We start from the raw sequence: 21,050 nt of genomic DNA on the forward strand, positions 1-21,050 counted from the left end.
AAGTGTAAAAACAGTGTGAAGGGAGGAGAGAAGGATAAAGGGGTCACTCAAAGTCCAGTGTGGCAAGAACTATGTCAAGTGGTTCGTTCCTAAGGAAACAGTCCACAGAATGTCAAGCGCTGTGCTAGTGAGAATCTGGCTTTGTTCACAAAGGACATGTGATTTTAAAAATGCAGATGAGAAAAAATTAATCTTGATATGGGAATAAGCAATTCTCCCTACCCCCAAGTATGTGGATTAAGGAATGCTAGGGTTGAGCATTGCTCTGGGCAAGAAACAGAACTCCAGGTAGGCATCTCACCCGCCCAACAACAGAGTGCCCAGGCCACGTAACCCTACTCTTTGAGTCAGGCAGGTACAGCCTCCAGAGTCAAAGGTAAAGCAGCCAGCCTATGACATTCTGGAAACACCACGCGGGAGGTCAGTGCTCTTCCAGCTTACCTGGGCAGTGGGCTGTGTGTCCATGGAGTATTCCAAACGGTCCCCTGGAGCCAGATCTTCCGCTTCACCTGGGAAGAAGTGCACATGCACGAGTTAGCTTTCCACAGGGGAAAGGCGGCAAGTCTGCCAGTATCCAGAAAACTCAGAGGAGGATGAGGAGACCTCCGAGTCTAAAACAGTGGTTTCTCAACCTGTGGGTTGCGACCCCTTTAGGTCAAACAGCCCTTTCACCGAGGTCACCGAAGACCATCAGAAACACAGATATTTGCATTACACTTAACAACAGTAGAAAATTACAGTTATGAGGTAGCAACAAAATAATTCTATGGTTGGGGGGTCACCACCACATGAGGAACTGTATTAAAGGGTCACAGCATTAGGAAGGTTAAGAACCCCTGTGCTAGAAGAAGCAGAGGCAGAGAGCACTATGCAACCTCTATCTGACTTTTGTAATTCAGATTTATAAAAGTAGTTTTTAAAGTTCATTCCAAAACCAGCTATGGACCATTGGTACTTGTGGATGAAGCCTCCTACGTCACCAGGGAGGAGAGGAGCGTGAGTGAGTATGAGAAAGGAAAGGGCTGGCTGTCAGAATGAAGGTCCTAAGGCCAAATTTAGGTGGACAAATTCAGAATTGGAAACTTCCCTTCTTTTTATTTTCCCTGGTGTAGTCTTAAACTCACTATGTAACCAAGGACAGCCTTGAACTCCTGATCTTCCTGCCTCCACCTCCCAAGTGCTAGAATGTGGTATGTGTCACCGTACCAGGCTCCAAGAATTGGAGAGTTTCTTAAGGAACCAATTCCCACTGTGTCCCCAGACCCATTGTGATCAATCCCACAACTACAATGACAGAAATACGCTCTTCTTTACAAGGCCAGTTAAATCCTCTGCTGGCATCACAGCTGCGTCAAGTAGCTCCTAAGGAAACAGCTAACAGAATGGCAATGTTGTGCTAGTGAGCTTCTGGAGGCTCTGAAGATTGAGAGGGCACTCATGGCCTCAGATTGAACACATCCTCAAATACTCATGAGGGGCCTATGTCCCTCAGTCTGGGGAAGGGGTGGGTGTACCCCCACCAAGGAAGCCACAAGATTTCTCACACACAGCCCCTCCCCCACAAATTCCCAAATGCACTTCAATTCATCCAGACTTTACCCAGGATCCAGGTCTCAACAGGGTCCCAATAGATAAGGGTGAGAAACGGTGAAATTTGGGGTCACTCACACCTTCTTGAGTTTCAAGCATCAAAACCCTAATACAGCATGGCCAAAAGTCTAAAAAAGGAGGCTGCGACACACACTATGGTGGCCCTCGAGAACACTGTAGTGACACACTATGGTGGCCCTCGAGAACACTGTAGAAAGTGAAACAAGCCAGGCACAAAAGGACAAATATAGCATGATTACACTCACCTGAGGTCCCTGGAGTTGCCAGAGTCATGGAGACAGGGAAGAACAGGGAGTGATAATGTTTGTTCTCTAGCATCCACATGCATGTGAATACGTGTATTTTCACACACACACACACACACACACACACACACACACACACACACACACAAATATTTTATCAAGAAGAAAGATGTTGGAGACAAAAACAGCAAAGAAAAATCCTGGCTTGTCTCTGATACTGGAAAGTGTCTTCTCCCAGTAGTATGGAACAGCCAGGCTCTGTCATCTTTCCACAGAGGACTCTGGCCCTATCCTTATCCTGTGTGCATGCTGTGAGGCAGTGGTGGCCCTAGGCTTCAGCATGAGAGACTCTGGAAGGCCAAGGCAGGACAATGGCTTCCTCACAGTCCAGTGACTGACGGCGCCATCTAGCCATGTCATATGAACAGAAAACAGGAACAAACCTTCACACTAACCGACCACAAATGCTGTCCAGCTGCTCAGTTCACACTTTGGAAGAAATCCACAAATTAAAAGTAAAGCTAAACTCCAGCTTGCTGAGGTTTACAGACTCCCTTCGCCACTCAAACTATGATGTGACCACATTGTGCTTCTGACTTCTCAGGAGTAAAAAAAAAAAATCCAGCTTTTCTCTTGCAAAGGTCAAGATGATGTGAAGACAGCGGAACTCTGTAGAAAGGAAGGGGATGAGGCCTAAGCTAACACAGTTGGGTCTGGGTGTCCTGGGATTCAACTAACTGCAGCCTCAAAATGGAGGAGGCAACACTGGTCCTGTGAGCGCAATTCAACTAGGCCCATAACGGTCGAATCTGTACTAAACACACACAGAGCATTTTCTTGTTATTCCCGAATTAATACAGTGGTGGTGGTTAACAGGTCCTAGGATCACCCAAGAGACATGCCTCGGGTCCTGTCTGCAGAGGATGTTTGGATTAGGTTAGTACATTGGTTGAGGTGGGAAGACTCCCCCAAATGTGGGAGGCATCGTACCATGGGCTGCAGTCCTAGACCGAATGAAAAGGAAAAGTGAGCTGAGCACCAGCGTTGTCTCTCTGTTCCCTGACATGTGACCACTGCAATGTGACCCGTGTCTCTTGTTCTTGACGCCATGCCTACCCTGCCCTGCCATGATGAACTGCAACCTCAACTAAATAAATACTTCTGTCGTAGCTGGGATTCCTATTGTGAAGAGACACCATGAGCATGCCAACTCTTATAAAGGAAAACATTTAATGGAGTGGCTTACAGTTTCAGAGGTTTAGTCCATTATTATCATGGTGGGACATGGCAGTGTGCAGGCAGACATGGTGCTGGAGGAGGTTGCTGATCCAAAGGCAACAGGAAGTGGACTGATACACTGGGTATATCTTGAGCATATGAGACCTCAAAGCTTACAGTGACACACTTCCTCCAACAAGGCCACACTTACTCCAGAAAAGCCATACCTTCTAATGGTGTCATTCCCTACGAGCTTATGGGGGCCATAATGAAGTTCACACTACCACACCTTCTCTCTCTCCCTAAGTTGATTTTTGTCAGGAATTTGGTCACAGCCACTGGAAAAGTAACTAATCAAACAGTGCAACTGTGCATTAACATTCATATTTATTAGGCATTGTGAATGTTAAACTGAATTGTTTAATCTAGCAAGTTTGACCTTGTTGTAGCCCACTAGGTCTCCTAGTGGCTGTACCCAGCAGGACTGCATAAGAGGTTGATTGGACCATGGGTCTGGGTACCAGGTGACTGTAACTCGCAAGGGGGCAGTTGTTTACTCCACCCCTTGGCATTATTATAAACAGACCTTTGGAATAAAGTTCTGGGCTGGTGGATAAAGATCCAGGCCCACCCGAGTCCATCCTGTGTTTTCTCGGTTTCTCTCCCCCTCTGTTTCTAACTAAGTCTCTTATTCCTCATTCCTCAAGAGTAAATAAGTGTGGAGCTGGTCTCTTACATGACCTAAGGGATTTTCCTACCTCATAAACTACAAACTGATGAAAAAAACCCTACTTTTACAAAAAGTAGTGGAGTCTCAATCACTCACAAACAGCCAACTAGTCCATATTCAAATAAGAAAAACAGGAAATGTAAAGAATTAGACTGTCTCTACCTCCCTTTCTGTTTTCTGTATGTTATTTCCTCTTCTCTGTCTATAAATACAGCCAAACATGTGGATACTACTAGGATGTTACAGAACTGCAGAATGGAAATAAAGCCTACTAAGATGCACAAAGTGACAGGGCTGAAGGGGTAGCTCAGTAGTTAAGAGTGCTGGCTGTTCCTCCAGAAGACCCAGGTTTGATTCCCAGCACCCACAAGGTGGCTCACAACCATCTATAACTGCGGTTCCAGGGGACCCGATGTTTTCTTCTGGCCTCCACTGGCACCAGGCATGCAGGTGGTACACAGGCATACATGCAGACAAACACTCACACATACAATGAAGCGAAACTTGGAAAAATATGCAAAATGAAGCCGGGTGCAGAGGGCTCCACATAGAGAGAGCACAAGGCCCTACAGTCAATCTTAGCTATGAAAAAAACACAAAAATGTATGTTGTAATGTTGACTTTTAGCACGAATAATGAAGGAGAAGTTAAAGCATGCTATACAGGAGCATATGTATAGGTGAGACACGAACATAAGGCATTCTGTACAGGGGACTTTGGTATGTACAAGGAGAGGTGGCTAACATGCAGAATTTAATCTCTTTGGGCACTGAAAGGAGACAGCACACACCCAGAGCATGGCTGGAAAATAAAAAACTATAGAAATTAAAATGGAAAACAGAACTCAGTCAATGCCCAGGCTTGCTCTGTTTCACTGGCTTACTAAATTTTCCAGTAAATCCCTTTTTTCATCACACCCCAGCTGACAGGCTGATACTTTTGATGACACCCTTGCTAAACACCCAGCCAAATCACCAGCAACAGCTCAGAAACATCTTCTCACATCTGCTCAGCAAATGAGGCACAGAAAAATGGTAACTGGACCAAACGCAGGATCAGCTGGTGCAAGCAGCTTGATTCTAGAGAACTGTGAGGTCTGCTTACACTATGGGCTTAAGAGAAAGTTCAAGAACAAACTCCAACAACATCAACTACCCTCTCTGTGATAAATGATCTGCATTTCACTTTTAAATGACAGATGGCCTCTGACCCAGGCCATGCATAAGGTGACTCTCTCCGATGAGGAGTCATTACAAAGCTGTACAGCTTCTCTCAGGAGCAAAGAAACCACAGGCACTTCCATTCACAGTAAAGGGTGGCCCATGGTTTTAAAAACAAACTTTTAAGGCAATTTCAAGATGGGGGGGGGGGGCGGGGAATTGTACTCTTTCAAATGGAAAGGTAGCTCTGTGTTTATGTGTACATGTTATACAGTGGGTGTGAGTGTGGGTGTAGACTGTAGAATTTAACAGGAGACCATGTTGTAGGGGAAGACATTAGGGGAGGGGGAAAGAGGACAACAGGAGACATGTGCTATGAAAGCTGAGAGGGGACGTCTAAGGACAGGAGGACACAATGTGAGGAGGGGACAGGGGAATTAAGGAGTAAAGAATCAACAAGAACAAAATCCTACATGCTAATAAAAGCAAACAGAACACATGGTTTGAAAATGATGCTGAGCAGAACAGTAACTATCTGCAGGTAAAGTGGGTGGACTAGACAGAGGCATTCACTCAACTCTTGCTTTTGACAGGCTCACGGTGAATCACAGGATTCTCACTAATCTTCAGATAAACACTGTAAATACTGTTCTTGCCTCAGACATCATCTGCCGGCTAGCAAGGGATCATCTTACTGAAGAATGGACAGCACCTCATCCATCAGCCTCTGAGAGGAGACAGTCTTCCAGGGAGATTCCCCACAAGCAAAAACCACAATGACATCTGAAGAAACCCAGGACTGTGCCCTGCAGAGCAGTCCCGAGTCCTCTTTTCACTGGTTAACCCAGGCCATCACGTCATCTGGCAGTAGGAAGATGTGTGGGTGGAGACGAAGATGCTTCCAAAAACCCAAGAACTATCTGCTGCAGGAGGAGGCTTCTCTGATGATGGCTGAGCAAGACACTGGTCATATTTGCCTTTGTGGGTCTGGGTTACCTCACTCATGATGATTTCTTTTCTAGTTCCCCACAGCTAGACAGTGACAAACCTTGGAACACTCTGCCCTAAATGGGATGTCTCCATCAACTCTCTCCTCTCAGAGCTCTGGGAACTCTGTGGAAGAGGAAGACACCACAAGGAACAAGGCCTGCTAAACGCAGCACAGGTGACACATGTATCAACTCACAGGACTGCGGCAGCACGCATAGGGTCTGCACCAGCAGTCCTGGGGCTGAAGGGAGGAGTGGACACACGCCCCCAGCCTTAGCCATGAGCATATCTCCCACTGATAACCATTTCAAATGAAAAACCAGCTTTCGCCAAGCGAGTCTCACTGGGGAAACAAACCGTTCTTAAGGGTAGGCCCCATGCCCAGCAGTAGATGCCAACCCAGCCACTCAACAGCATCTTTGGAGGTTCTTTGTCTCATAATGCTAAGTCAGGGCATTCTTTTTGTTTTTACCTTACAGGTTCTTAGTGCACGTATCATTATGGCTTTTGGTTTTATGTTTTTATGGGATTCCTGTGTGTGCAAATGTGTATGTCTCTGTGTCTATACATGTTTCCTGTACTTCCTCTTTGGCTCTTTTTCTATTCTGATTGTTCGTTTTTGTTTTATCTTATTTTATTATTATTACTCCTTAGATGTCTGTTTTCTATGGAGAGACATAAAGGGTGTGGATTAGAAGGGCGGGGAGGTGGGGGAGAACTGGGAAGAGGAGGGGAGAGGAAACCGTAATCAGAATATATTGTATAAGGAAAATCTATTTTAAATAAAACAAAACAAAATAAAAACAAACCCTAGAACTACACAGAACAACCAGCCCCACACAGATGGCATGCTTACACAGAAGTGGCACTCACATGAAAGGTAGATGGGACACCATACAAAAGGGGCACCCATGCTGAAGGGCCTCACACCACAAAATGGGTACCCACATGGAGGGGGCACCCACATGGAGGGAGTACCCACATGGAGGGAAGGGTACCCACATGGAGGGGCACCCACATGGAGGGAGTACCCACATGGAGGGGGTACCCACATGGAGGGGGTACCCACGTAGAAGGGGCCATTGTGGGATGTGCAGCCCTGACTCTGGATCATATAAGTATGCCAATGGGCACTATTCCCAGGCTGAGAATCTCCTAGCTGTGGCTCTTCAGCCCTATTGAAGCAAGTTCTTCAGTGTAAGTGTTAAGTAGCACAACTTTCCATCAGGACATATGCCCAGGACCATTTCACTCCCTTTCACAGTCTCTCATGCCCCGTGCATCAGTCCTCAGTTCTCTTCCTAGACATGTCTTGAATCCAGTCTCTTCTCTCTTCCCTGCTCACATCCTAAGAACAGCCCCCACTATCCTTGCTGTAGTTTACTTCAGTCCCCCTCCAGGTCCACACCTACATGTTTGACCCCCTGACAAACACACCCCTTCATGAGACAACTGGACTGTGTTGCTTCCTTTCTTAGGACCCTCCGAATGACCCCCTATGATCCTGCTGAGAGGTTCAAAGGACCTGCCTCTGTGTTCTAGGTAGTCTCATCTCCACCAGGTAGCTGCCCTGACCGTTCTGATGGGTTTGCCCAACCCAAGTATTTCCTTGCTCTGAGATGCAGATACATACTTTATGGCCTTACCACAACCTCAGCTCAAAGTCCATTTCCCTGCAAAACTCACCCTCCTCTCAGCTAGGACTTCAGTCTCACCTACTTGAGATCCCCTACACCACCCACATGATTTATCAATCTCTTCCTAACACTGTTTCTCTGGCACCTACAATGCCTATTTGTTACTTTATTGCCCTCACTCCACAAATGAGATGATTCCATGATTTTCAAGAAATGGTATGGTGGTCTTTTGTGACTTGCATGTGGGTTCCTCCTACAAATGGATACTGAGGTTTGGTCCCCAGTGTGATACAATGAAAGGCAGAGTGCCTTTAAAAGTGAAGAAGAGTCAGGCAAGATGGCTTATCAGGTAAAGTGTTAGAGGCAAGTGATAATCATGGAATCCGCATAAATGTGGAAGGAATGAACTGACTGTACAGAACTGTTCCCTCACTTCTGAATATGTGCTGTGGCAATGAACACATACCTACATCCCTACACACATCATACTCAATATAAGGGGCCCTTGAAGGTCTTACCTAACCCCTGAAGTCCCAGGTTTCAATAGAGACGTGTTGATTCACAACTAGTAAGGCAGATAATCTATCTAATATCCAGTAGTACTTACTTAACATGAAAGGGGCACACAGCAACAGGAACTATGATCTGCAGGCTTTTATTTGCTACATTCTGATGAGGGTATACTAGCCCACCAGCTATCTCACAGAGGAGTCAGCAGCATTCTGGCTGCCAAATGATTCTCAGGGAGATTGACATCAATGAAAACTCAGAATGTCTCACTGCCTGTCAAAGAAATATCACAGTTCTGGGACTGTCATCACCCATCATACAGACAACACACCATGAAAAATACATTCTTCACAGCTATCTCTCCCCCAGACCCAGCCATTTTGACATATACATGCCAGGAACACATAGAGATTGAAGGACCATCTGCATGACTAAGATACAGACAACTCTGAATCCATCTGTATACAGAACAACCCAAACTCAACATTGAAAAGAACTCATTGGTCTTAAAGAATTAACTAACACAATACAGAGAAATGCAGTAGTAGCTCATGGTCAATAGCCTGATGAACCAGTAACAAATCAAATAGATCTCTAACACATGCCAATTCATTGTTGCCTGAATACCTTTTGCAAAAACATCTGATCATATACATTGTATACACGAATGCATGTATACACACAAGGGGTATTCCAGTAAATTGTAAGACATCCTATAGGGAGGAGGGACAAGCCTTGGCTTTTACATCATGTAACAATATCATCAGGACAAATTTCAACCTAATGCCTGGGAAGAGATGAGCATCACCTGCTACCAATGCCAGTTCCTGAACACCCACATCCTTCCCCATAAATATGGCACACGGTCCACCTGCTCCCCATGTAATAGCCTCCACCCCAACCTCTCAGTCACAGCACATATTTCCAGAATGTAAATATTTCAGTTTGTGAATACATGCATATACCTACTATCTACATCCTGAACACACAGATATACCATGTGTTACTGCCTAACTGCTAGAGAAAAAACAAAATACCTACTTACTCTAGGTTATGTATATGCCCCTGCTACAACACATAAGCAACGAGTGCCTTTGACAAGCATGCACAACACAGATAGCTCATGTGAACACAATAGGAACCCAATAGACACAGACTCTACAAACCACTGAGTACACACAAGTTTCTCATGTATCACCCTGAATCGCATCCACAGGAAATTAACAGTCCACAATAAATATACTCCACAATTCCTGAATGTACACAAATCTCCACAGCCTCTCTGATTCCAATCACTGACAAGGAAACATCGCATCTACCATAGAACACCTGCATGAACCCAAGAATTCAAATACATGTAAAGCCCAAAAAAACCACATATGTACCTAACACACAGGACCAAACACAAATACTGGGAACACACATACAAGCAAAATCTTCAAAAATGCTACCCTAAATAAACATAAAGAGGACCACAGAGCCAGCTATATATACATTTTATATATACCCAAATATGCATATTCACAAAATCCATGAATGGCAAGCCAAACACTCAGATACATACTCACAAAATAAAAAAAAAAAATTTAATCTCTCATAAATAGAGCCCTGCCTGGGTTCCATGGCCAGCACCAAGAGGTAAGATAAAGATAGAGACATCCACATACACAACCATACAAATGCCTGTAAACTAACTTCTGCATAGTGTCTATATACATACGACTACCACACACACATACATGCAAACATTTCAACTACCTGAATATACATTTCTGTAACACAATATACCATATTTCACACCTAAAGAATACAGCCTCCCAAACTCATTCCCTAAACATACTCGTATATACCTAGAAACACTCTATCATTAACCAAACCTAATATACTACTAATACTCCTTAATTTAATTTTCTGTGATATATATTTCATGTACTTACCTGGATCTACACAATCACTTTAGATGTCCAACACACATAGAAGTGTTAGGATACCATTTAAAAATCACTTGTCCCTGTATCCTGACCCACAAATTTACCAGAGGCTAAGCTGGTACCCAGAACCCCAGGTAAGACCCTGCCTACAAACCACCAGCACTTCCTCAGAGCCTGCCCAGCTTTCCCCAAAAACCCTCCCCCATCACCATATCCCAGCCAACAACTCCAGCAGAAGAGCCCTGCTCTACCAAAGGCCACACCAGTACCCAGAACCCCCAGAACCCACCGAATTCATGTAGGCTGCCAAAATCCCAGCAGAGGCACCCTTCTAGACCAGAGGACTCACCAGCCACCAGAACCACAGGCCACTCAGGCCAGAAGACCAGAGAGGAAATAGAAACCAAGGGATAAAACACACATCCAACAAAGACAACTTGGAAATTGGCACCTGAGCCAACAATTATTCCAAACCCAGAGGCAAAGAAGCAGTGTAAGAACACAATCAACAACAGCCAGGGTAATATGTCACCACCAGAGCTCAGCTCACCACAGCAGGCTCTGAACAGTCCAACACAGCCGAAGCCCAAGAAAACGACCTTAAAAACAACTTCATGATGATTATAGAAGTCCTTAAAGAGGAAGTGAATAAATCTCTTAAAGAAATGCAGGAAAACACAAAGAATAGGAGGAAATGATTAATACCTTAAAGAAATCCAGGAAAACACAAAAGGGAAGAAATGAATAAATCCCTTAAAGCAAGCCAAGAAAAAACAAACAGGTGAAGGAGATGAATAAAACTGTTCAAGACCTGAAAATGAAAATAGAAGCAATAAGGAAAATACAAACTGAGGAAGTCCTGGAGATGGAAAATCTAGGTACCCGAACAAGAACCACAGACGCAAGCATCACCAACAGAATACAAGAGATGGAGGAGAGAGTCTCTGGCATTGAAGATACAATAGAATAAACTGGTACAATGATCAAAGAAACTGTTAAATCTAAAAAATCCCTGACACAAAACACCCAGAAAATTTGGAACGCCATGAAAAGACCAAACTTAAAAATAATAGGAATAGAAGAAAACAATCCCAGCTCAAAGACCCAGAAAATATTTTTAACAAAACCATTGAAGAAAATTTTCCTAACCTTAAGAAGGACATACCTATAGAGGTACAAAAAATTTACAGAACACCAAATACAATGGACCAGAAAAGGAAGGCCCCATGCCACATGATAATCAAAACACTAAACATACAGAACAAAGAAAGAATATTAAAACCTGCAAGGGAAAAAGAAGAAATAACATATAAAGTCAGTCCTATTAGAATTACACTGACTTTTCAACAGAGATTCTAAAGCCAAAAGAGCCTGGATAGATGTCTTCCAGATTCTAAGAGACCATAGATGCCAGCCCACACTACTATACCCAGCAAAATTTTCAATCACCATAGATGGAGAAAACATGATATTCCATGACAAAGTCAAATATAAACAAATATCTATCCATAAATCCAGCCCTACAGGGGTATTGGAAAGAAAACTCCAACCCAAGGAGGCTAACTATACCCATGAAAACACAGGAAATAATCTCACACTAGCAAAACCAAAGGAAGGCGTACAGACACATAAAAACACACAAACACACACTACCATCACCAACAAAATAATAGGAATTAACAATCATTTGTCATCGATATCTCTCAATATCAATGTACTCAATCCCACTCCCACCCCCGCAAAAAAAGGCATTGGCTAACAGGATGCACAAACAGGATCCATCCTTCTGAAGCATACAAGAAACACACCTTAACATCAAAGATAGACAATTACCTCAGAGTAAAGGGTTGGGAAAAAAATTTCCAAGCAAATGGACCCAAGAAGCAAGATGGTGTGGCTATTCTAATATCTAACAGAATAAATGTCCAACCAAAATTAATCAAAAGAGATGGGGAAGAACACTTCATACCCTTAAAAGAAAAATCCACCAAGATGACATCTCAATTCTTAACATCTATGCCCAAAAAACAAGAGTACCCACACTTGTAAAAGAAACATTACTAACGCTTAAATTACACATCAAACCTCACACATTAATAGTGGGAGACTTCAATATTCCACTCTCACCAATGGACAAGTCATCCAGACAAAACCTAAACAGAGAAATAATGGAGCTAATGGACATTATGAACCAAATAAACCTATCAGATATCTACAGAATATTTCACCCAAACACAAAAGAATACACCTTCTTCTCAGCACCTCATGGAACCTTTTCCAAAACTGATAACATACTCAGTCACAAAGCAAGTCTCAACAGATACAAGAAAATGGAAATAAATCCCTGTATCCTATCAGACCACGTTTTTGTTTGTTTGTTTTTTTTTAAGATTTATTTATTTATTATGTATACAGAAGAGGGCGCCAGATCTCATTACAGATGGTTGTGAGCCACCATGTAGTTGCTGGGAATTGAACTCAGGACCTCTGGAAGCGCAGTCATTACAGATGGTTGTGAGCCACCATGTGGTTGCTGGGAATTGAACTCAGGACCTCTGGAAGAACCGCCACTGTTCTTAACCTCTGAGCCATCTCTCCAGCCCCCAGACCACGTTTTAAAGCTGGATTTCAACAACAACAGAAAGCCTACAAACTCATAGAAACTGAACAGCTCTCTACTGAATGAGCGCTGGGTCAAGGCTAAAGAAAGAAATTACAGACTTCCTAGAATTAATGGAAATGAGTGCACAGCATATCTAAACTTATGGGACGCAATGAAAGCAGTGTGAAGAAGAACGTTCATACAGTACCTTCATAATGAAATTGGAGAGAGCTCATACTAGTACCTTAACAGCACACCTGAAAGCTCTAGAATAAAGAGAAACAAACATGCCCAAAAGAAGTAGATGGCAGGAAATAATCAAACTGAGGGCTGAAATAAATGAAATACAAGCAAAGAGAACAAGACAAAGAATCAATAAAACAAAGAGTTTGTTATTATAAAAAAAATCAACAAGATAGACAAACCCTTATCCTAACTAACTAAAAGATGAAGAGAGAATATCCAAATTAACAAAATCAGAAATGAAAAGGGGGACATAACAACAGACACTGAAGAAATCCAAAGAATTATCAGGTCATACTTCAAAAACCTATACTACACAAAATTGAAAAATCTAAAAGACATGAACAATTTTCTTGATAGATACCACTTACCATAGTTAAATCAGTATCAGATAAACAACTTAAATAGACCTATAACCCCTAAGGAAATAGAAGCGGTCATTAAAAGTCTCCCAACCAAAAACAAAGCCCAGGACCAGATGGTTTTATCACAGAATTTCACTAGATTTTCAAATTAGAGCTAATATCAATACTCCTCAAATTATTCCTCAAAATAGAAACAGAAAGAACATTGCCAAATTTACTTTATGAGGCCACAGTTACCCTGAAACTCAAATCACAAAACAAAGATTCAACAGAGAAAGAGAATTACAGACCAATTTCCTTCAGGTACATTGATGTAAAAACACTCTCAAATCTAATCCAAGAACACATCAAAAATATCATCCACCATGATCAAGTAGGCTTCATACTAGAGAAGCAGGAATGGCTCAATTTAAAAAAATCTGTCATTGTAATCCACCATGTAACAAACTGAAAGAAAAAAAAAAACACATGATCATCTCATTAGATGCTGAAAAAGCCCTTGATGAAATCCAACACCCCTTTATGATAAAAGTCTTGGAGAGATCAGTGATACTAATTGAAAGAAAGAAATTAAAGTATCATTATTTGCTGATGATATGATAGTATACACAAGTGACCCCAAAAGTTCTACCAGGGAACTCCTACAGCTGATAAACACTTTCAGTGAAGCTAGATATAAAGTTAACTAAAAAAGAAAAATCAGTAGCCCTTCTATATATAAATGACAAACAGGCTGAGAAATAAATCAGTGAAACAATACCCTGTAGCTGGAAATTTTCCTGTGTCTCACCCAGTCTGCAGCCACTCAGACCCAAGTAAACACACAGAGGCTTATATTAATTAAAACTGTTTGGCCATTAGCTCTGGCCTACCACTGACTAGCTCTTACACTTAAACTCAGCCCATTTCTGTTAATTTGCATGTTGCCATGTGTTCTGTGGCTTTACCTGTGTGCCATTACATGCTGCTCCCTGTACAGTGGGCTTGCATCTCCTGACTCAGCCTTCCTCTTCCCCGAATTCTCCTTGTCTGCTTATCCCACCTATACTTTCTGTCTGGCTACTAGTCAATCAGCGTTTTATTTATCAACCAATCAGAGCAACACATATTCACAGTATACAAAACATCCCACAGCAATACCCTTCATAATACCCACAAATAATATAAAATACCTTGTAGTAACTCTAACGGGGTAAGTGAAAGACCTGTAAAACAATAACTTCATGTCTTTGAAGGAAGAAATTAAAGAAGACATCAGAAGACGGAAAGATCTCCCATGCTCATTGGTCAGTAGGATTAACATAGTAAAAACGGCCATTCTACCAAAAGCAATCTACATATTCAACACAATCCCCATCAAAATTCCAACACAATTCTTTACAGATCTTGAAAGAACAATACTCAACTTTATATGAAAAAAAAAACAGGATAGCTAAAACAATCCTGTACAATAAAAGAACTTCTGGAGGCATCACCATCCCTGATTTCAAGCTATTGTATTGGCATTAAAAAGACAGGTCAATCAATGGAACCAAATCAAAGACCCAGATGTAAATCCACACACCTGTGGACACCTGGTTTTTTATAAAGAAGCCAGAAACATACAATGGGAAAAAAGTATCTTCAACAAATGGTGCTGGTCTAACTGGATGTCAGTATGTAGAAGACTGCAAATAGATCTATGTCTATCACCCTGCACAAAACTCAAGTCCAAGTGGATCAAAGACCTCAACATAAAATCAGATACACTGAACCTGATAGGAGAAAAAGTAGGAAACGGCCTCAAACGCTTGTCACAGGAGACATTTTTCTGAACAGAATACCAATAAAGTAGGCACTAAGATCAACAATCAATAAGTGAGACCTTAAAACTGAAAAGCTTCTGTAAGGCAAAGGACGCTATCAATAGGACAAAATGGCAGCCTATAGAATGGGAAAAGATTTTAACCAACTCCACATCTGACAGAGGGCTAATAGCCAAAATATATAAAGAACTCAAGAAACTAGACTCCAATAAACCAAATAATCCAATTTAAAAATGGTGTACAGATCTAAATAGAAAGTTTGAAACAGAGGAATTTCAAAAGGCCAAGAAACACTTAAAGAGATGTTCAACATCCTTAGCCATCAGGGAAATCCAAATCAAAATGACTCAGATTCCATCTTACACCTGTCAGAATGGCAGATCAAAACCACAAGTGACAGCTCATGCTAGTGAGGATGTAGAGCAAGGGGAACACTCTTCCACTGCTGGTGGGAGCTTGAAGTTGTACAGCCACTTTGGAAATCAATATGGTGGTTTCTCAGAAATTTGGGGATCAATCTACTGTTAGACTCAATTATGTCACTCCTGGGCATATACCCAAAGGATGCTCTAGCCTATTACAAGAACAGTTTCTCAATTTTGTTCATAGCAGCTTTATTCATAATAGCCATTGTGGTAGTTTGAACATAATTGACCCCCATAAGCTCACTGGGAGTGGCACTGCTAGGAGGTGTGACCTTGTTGAAGTAGGTATGGCCTTGTTGGAGGAAGTGTGTCACTGTAGGGGTGGGCCTTGAGGTCTCCCATGCTCAACGTATGCCTAGTTCAGTTCACTTCCTGTTGCCTACAGATCAAGATATACGACTCTCAGCTCCTTTTCCAGCACCATGTCTGATTGCATGCTACCATGTCATACCATGATGATAATGGACTAAATTTTTGAAACTATAAGCCACCAATGAAATGTTTTCCTTTATAAGAGTTGTCATGTTCATGATGTCTCTTCACAGGAATAGAAACCCTAACTAAGACAGCCAGAAAGTAGAAACAACCTAGATGTCTCTCAACCAAAGATTGGATAAAGAAAATGTGGTACATTTATACAATGAACTACTGCTCAACTGTTAAAAAAAAATCATGAAATTTGCAGGCAAATGAATGGAACTAGAAAAAAACAATCATCTTGAGTGAGGTAACCCAAATCCAGAAAAACAAACATGGTATATACTCACTTATAAATGGATATTAGCTTTAAAGTAATAGTAATCATACTACAATCCATAGACCCAGAGAGACTAAGTAACAAGAAGGACTCAGGGGACACATGAATCTCCCTGGGAAGGGAAAATAGAATAGATTTCATGGGTGGATTGGGAGTGGGTGGGGATGGGAACAGAAGGGATCAGGTTTGGGGTGGAGGGAGAGAGTACTTGGACAGATGACTGGAATTGGGGGCAAGGTAGAAACCTAGTGCAATGGAAACTCTCAAGAACCTATGAGGGTGACCCTAGCTAAGACTCCTAGTAATGGGGCTACAGAGTCTGAACTGGCCATCTTTTTAACCAGGCAAGGCTTCCAGTGGAGAGACTGGGACACCAACTCAGCTATAAAACCTTCAACCTACAATTTGTCCTGCCTGCAAGATGTTCTGGGGTAATTGTGGGAGTGGCCAGCCAATGACTGGTCCAGTTTGAGACCCATGCCACGAGAGGGAGCCCATGCCTGACACTACCTGGAGGTCTAGGAACCAGAGGCTGGAGAGCCCAGAAATCTAGGAGAGAACCAAACACAACTGGGGGGAGGGGGGGTCAATGAAATGATTCCTAATGATACTCTGCTATACTCGAGCCTAGCCTAATCATCATCAGAGAGGCTTTATCCAGCAAGTGATGGGAGCAGATGCAGAGACCCATAGCCAAACACTGGGCAGAGCTCAGGGAAACCTGTAGAAGAGTGCAAGAAAGGATTATAGGAGCCAGAGGGGTCAAGGACGCCATAAGAAAACCCACAGAATCAACTAACCAGGGCTCATAGGGACTCACAGAGACTGAACCAACAGCCAGGGAGCCTGCGTGAGACTGACCTAGGTAGGCCCTCTGCATATGTTATAGTTGTGTAGCTTGATGTTCTTATAGACACCTAACAGTGGAAGAGGGGGCTGTCTCTGACTCTTTCGACTACTTATGGGACCTTTTTCCTCCTACTGGGTTGCCTCGTCCAGCCTTCGTACGAAGAGAGGTGCCTAGTCTTATTGCAACTTAATATGGCATGTTTGGTTGAAACACCTTGTCTGAAGGTAAACAAAGGAAAGGTGGATGTGGGGGAGAGGGGAGGTGGGAGGAGGGACTGGGAAGAGAGGAAGAAGAGGAAACCGTGGTTATAATGCAATATATGAGAGAATAAAAAATTTTAAAAAATAAAAATAAAAATCACCTGCCAATCCAGAATTATCTAATAGAAACCACTTCCTCCCTATATCACCAATACTAACAAATAACCATATCATAAACCTTAATGCAGTAAATATATTTCCCACACTTGCCTGTGCAAACATACAATCTTACCTATCCATCAAATGCACATATCCTTACTTCCTATGTATATACCAATTACAATATGTAGAGTCATATAAAATATTCATCCAAATTTTCATGACCCTTTAGTAAACACACTGTCACCTAAACACTCCTCACACAAAAATCTGGTCATATCCAGAAACCATGCATACCCAGGAGGTATAGAAGAAATACAAACTCATCTACATGTGGCACTCTACAAGCACCAAACATCTATATAAATACACAGAACACTACAAATATGCAACTATATCCTCCAACATAATCTCATAAACTTCCTGCATAAACAAGATAACATACTGTGAATGATCACAAAGACAATTCTATCTTCCAAATGTCGAGTCATTTGAACTCCACATCTTAGATATATACACCCATTCTACCAGTCCCTAATTGCTCACACACTGGACCTCACATGCTAAAATACACATAGACAAATTCTGTAACCATCCATGTCATCTCAAATACAAATAATTCACCTACATTTCCCAACAGTATTTACCCATTTGCACAATCAGATATGCATTCCATTTCTTTAACACTGTTCTCATGCAATTATTTCTTGCCCAGCATATGTACATATACATTCCAAATTCCATGACAAACTAAAATATCCCAACTTTCAAGGGGAAAAAACCAGAATATTCCCAAATTATACATACCTAACCCCAAATCCAAGTACAAACATGTACTTTATACACTATCAAAATCCTTTAATTCAAAATATCTAAACAAACACCATCATCCACATGCAAACATACACATTAGATTCTTATCACTCAGTTTAAAACATAATCCCAACTAATTCAAACATTAATCCCAATTTATGTCCTAAAAAGTACACAAGTCACACATACTCTGAGTTGCCACACTAGGCAAAAAGCCAGCAAGCACAGCATTACATGTATACATGACAATTCTCACCCCACAGTTCTCATGTCCTCCAAATCAAAATCACAGCACACCCTTCCCCACATTCCCAACACACACGGAGTCCCAATAAACCTGCCTGCACGCACACACACACACAAACTACATAGTAGATAAATCATATACAATTTAATTAAGTCTTTGTTCTAAGTTCCTTTTACCCTTCTGATTCTCACACAATAATTTTCTTATTATTGCCACTATTGTGTCCACAGGAAGACACAAATTGAATGAAAAGACTGCTAACATCACTCCATTAGTGGAGCTACAGCATGGAGCTGTAGCACGGCTGATCTTTCTGTTTACATGGACAAGTTTCATAAGTACAAGGATGACTCACCATTCCAATGATAGGAGCTATTCTGTTGAAAGGTAATGATTACAAACACTTAGTGACCCATGAGACACACTTTCAAAGTGCATACTGTATTTATTGAATTCTCCTATACAGGTCAAAAGCCAGGCTACCTACAGAGCAATGGGAGAAGCCCTGGTCCAAGCACTTACCTATGCCAGTGGTGTGAACTCCCAGGAGGGCACTCAAGTCAGTCAGGGCCACACTTCCTGCAAGATACAAGAAACTCACAGCCAAGGGCAGCGACAGTGGTGACTGCATGCTCAGGAAGTTAGGCCCAAGTTTCCTTTACCTTGCTTTCTATATAATGGGCACCACCATAATCAGCCAACTGCTCATAGTGCCTCCGTGCTCACACCCCTCCACGTTGGTGCTGGTGTCTCCGAGCTTGGCCTGGCATCACATAAACTTGAGCCAACATCTTAGGACTGGTGCTTGCACCCCAGTCTTCTGTGCTCACACTCTTCATGCACGTGACAGCGTGCACGACTCTTCCTGAGTGGGTGAGCAATGGACTGACTCTGGGAGCCACTGGGAGATGAGAAATACCCGAAAACACCTCAGCCAAGAGAATGAAAGTATGTAAGTGGGAAAGGAAGCCTGGAGTTCCGCAGAAAAGGGAAGAAAAATGGCACACTATGGGTGCCCCAGCCTCGTCACAGAACCTGTGTGGCCATCCCTCTTAAATCCAGAGATCATAAACTTTCCATCTATGCGTTTAGCATCCTCACCTGAAAATGTCGAAGAAGTCTGGCCTAAAGCCATCTTCTGCTGGCCACACACTTTGGATGATAATTGTCTCCTTTATGCTTTTCAAAGAGCAGCATGTCCCCTTCCAGACCATCTGAAAGTTCCATTAAGGAACACTTCTAGAAAAAAATTCAGACCCAGGAGATACTCTGAGACATGATTTGTCCAGACTCTTCTTCTAGAGCCCTTCCTATGACGTCCACTGTGTTAAGTTCACCTACTTCACACTGAGAGCTCTGTTGATAATAAAGGTCGCTCTGCCAACAAATGTCCGTCGCAAACACTTCCTATGGAATTTTTCATTCTACCTTTGAGACTTGATAGTCTGGGTCCCTCTAAACCTCTCTTCCTGTCCCAAACCTCTGCCACAGCAGGAACACTACTGACTCCTACCAGGGAAGTGGGGCTTGCACCCAGCAGCTTCTGCGGCAGCTCTCTGGATTCTCAGTCCACACCCCCCTCAATCATTTCCTAGCAACCCTTCTTGTCACAAGGCAAATGAGATTACTGTCTCACAGCCTTATGACACTGATAAAATGAGACACACATATCAAAAGAGAAACAGACAAGCTTTCTTTAAAGGGGTGCTACAACCATACCCACACACAGAAAGGCACTTGTCCCGTTAGCTATGATTCTGTATGTCCCTAATAAACCCACCATCAGTGGAAACATCCCAAGTCACTATGTGTTTAACACCCAAACTATCAAGCATTACAGCCTTGAATGGCCTACCTTAATCATGCTCAGAACACACATTAGGGAATAACTAGACAAAATCATCTAGCAGTTTATGATAGAGTATCAAATATCTCATATTCATAAAAACTCAGGTGTTTTTTAGACATATGATTCAAGGACACAAACACAATATGCAAGCACGCTAACAGCTCCCCACAGGACAGAGTACCGGCTCTTTTATTCCCTGTAGCTAACAGAAACTGCTGCTCAGTGCCCCTGCCTAGCACTGTTACCCTGAGAACATCTCCAGGCTGCAGTAATCCAGTTCTGCAACTCACTTCCAGCCCAGAGCTAATTGGCAATATAACACGCAGTCTACATCTCAGAACAGCTACTTCAGGCAGGTGCTCTTTGACAAGGTAACTCTTACAGAAGACATCTCACTCAACCTTTTTGGTTGGATTCCACAGCATTTTCCATGGTGACTAGAAGTGGATTTCTTCCCACATGTTTACCTCATCAAAATCATCCAGAATGTAATCAGGATAAAAACATTACACCACTAACTTCAATATAAAAACAGTTATTTTTAGTAAAGGAATGCTAACTGCTGAAAAGGGAAAGGAGAACGCTGAGACATACCAGAAGTAGCCACTTCAGAAATCCACTTCATATCCAGAGATGAGGGGAAGTGACTAAGGCAGATATTTTCAGGCTTAGATTCAAACCTAAGCAGAAAGGGCTATAGGAC

The 21,050-nt window shown here is 42.4% G+C and overlaps 1 long non-coding RNA gene across 2 annotated transcripts; it reads right to left on the reverse strand.

The window, feature by feature from the left end:
- Nucleotides 1-442: 442 nt before the first annotated feature.
- On the reverse strand, nt 443-19,873 carry LOC131910974 (uncharacterized). 2 transcript variants are annotated; one of them, XR_009379273.1, is made up of 4 exons: nt 19,600-19,873; nt 19,161-19,363; nt 19,021-19,077; nt 443-509 (listed from the first exon to the last, which is right to left on the reverse strand). It is a non-coding gene; the product is annotated as an uncharacterized LOC131910974 (long non-coding RNA). The 2 variants fall into 2 exon arrangements; XR_009379272.1 differs by having other exon boundaries at nt 19,161-19,873.
- Nucleotides 19,874-21,050: the final 1,177 nt, after the last annotated feature.

Source organism: Peromyscus eremicus, chromosome 5 (genome assembly GCF_949786415.1).
Source record: "Peromyscus eremicus chromosome 5, PerEre_H2_v1, whole genome shotgun sequence".
Taxonomy (NCBI): Eukaryota; Metazoa; Chordata; class Mammalia; order Rodentia; family Cricetidae; genus Peromyscus; species Peromyscus eremicus.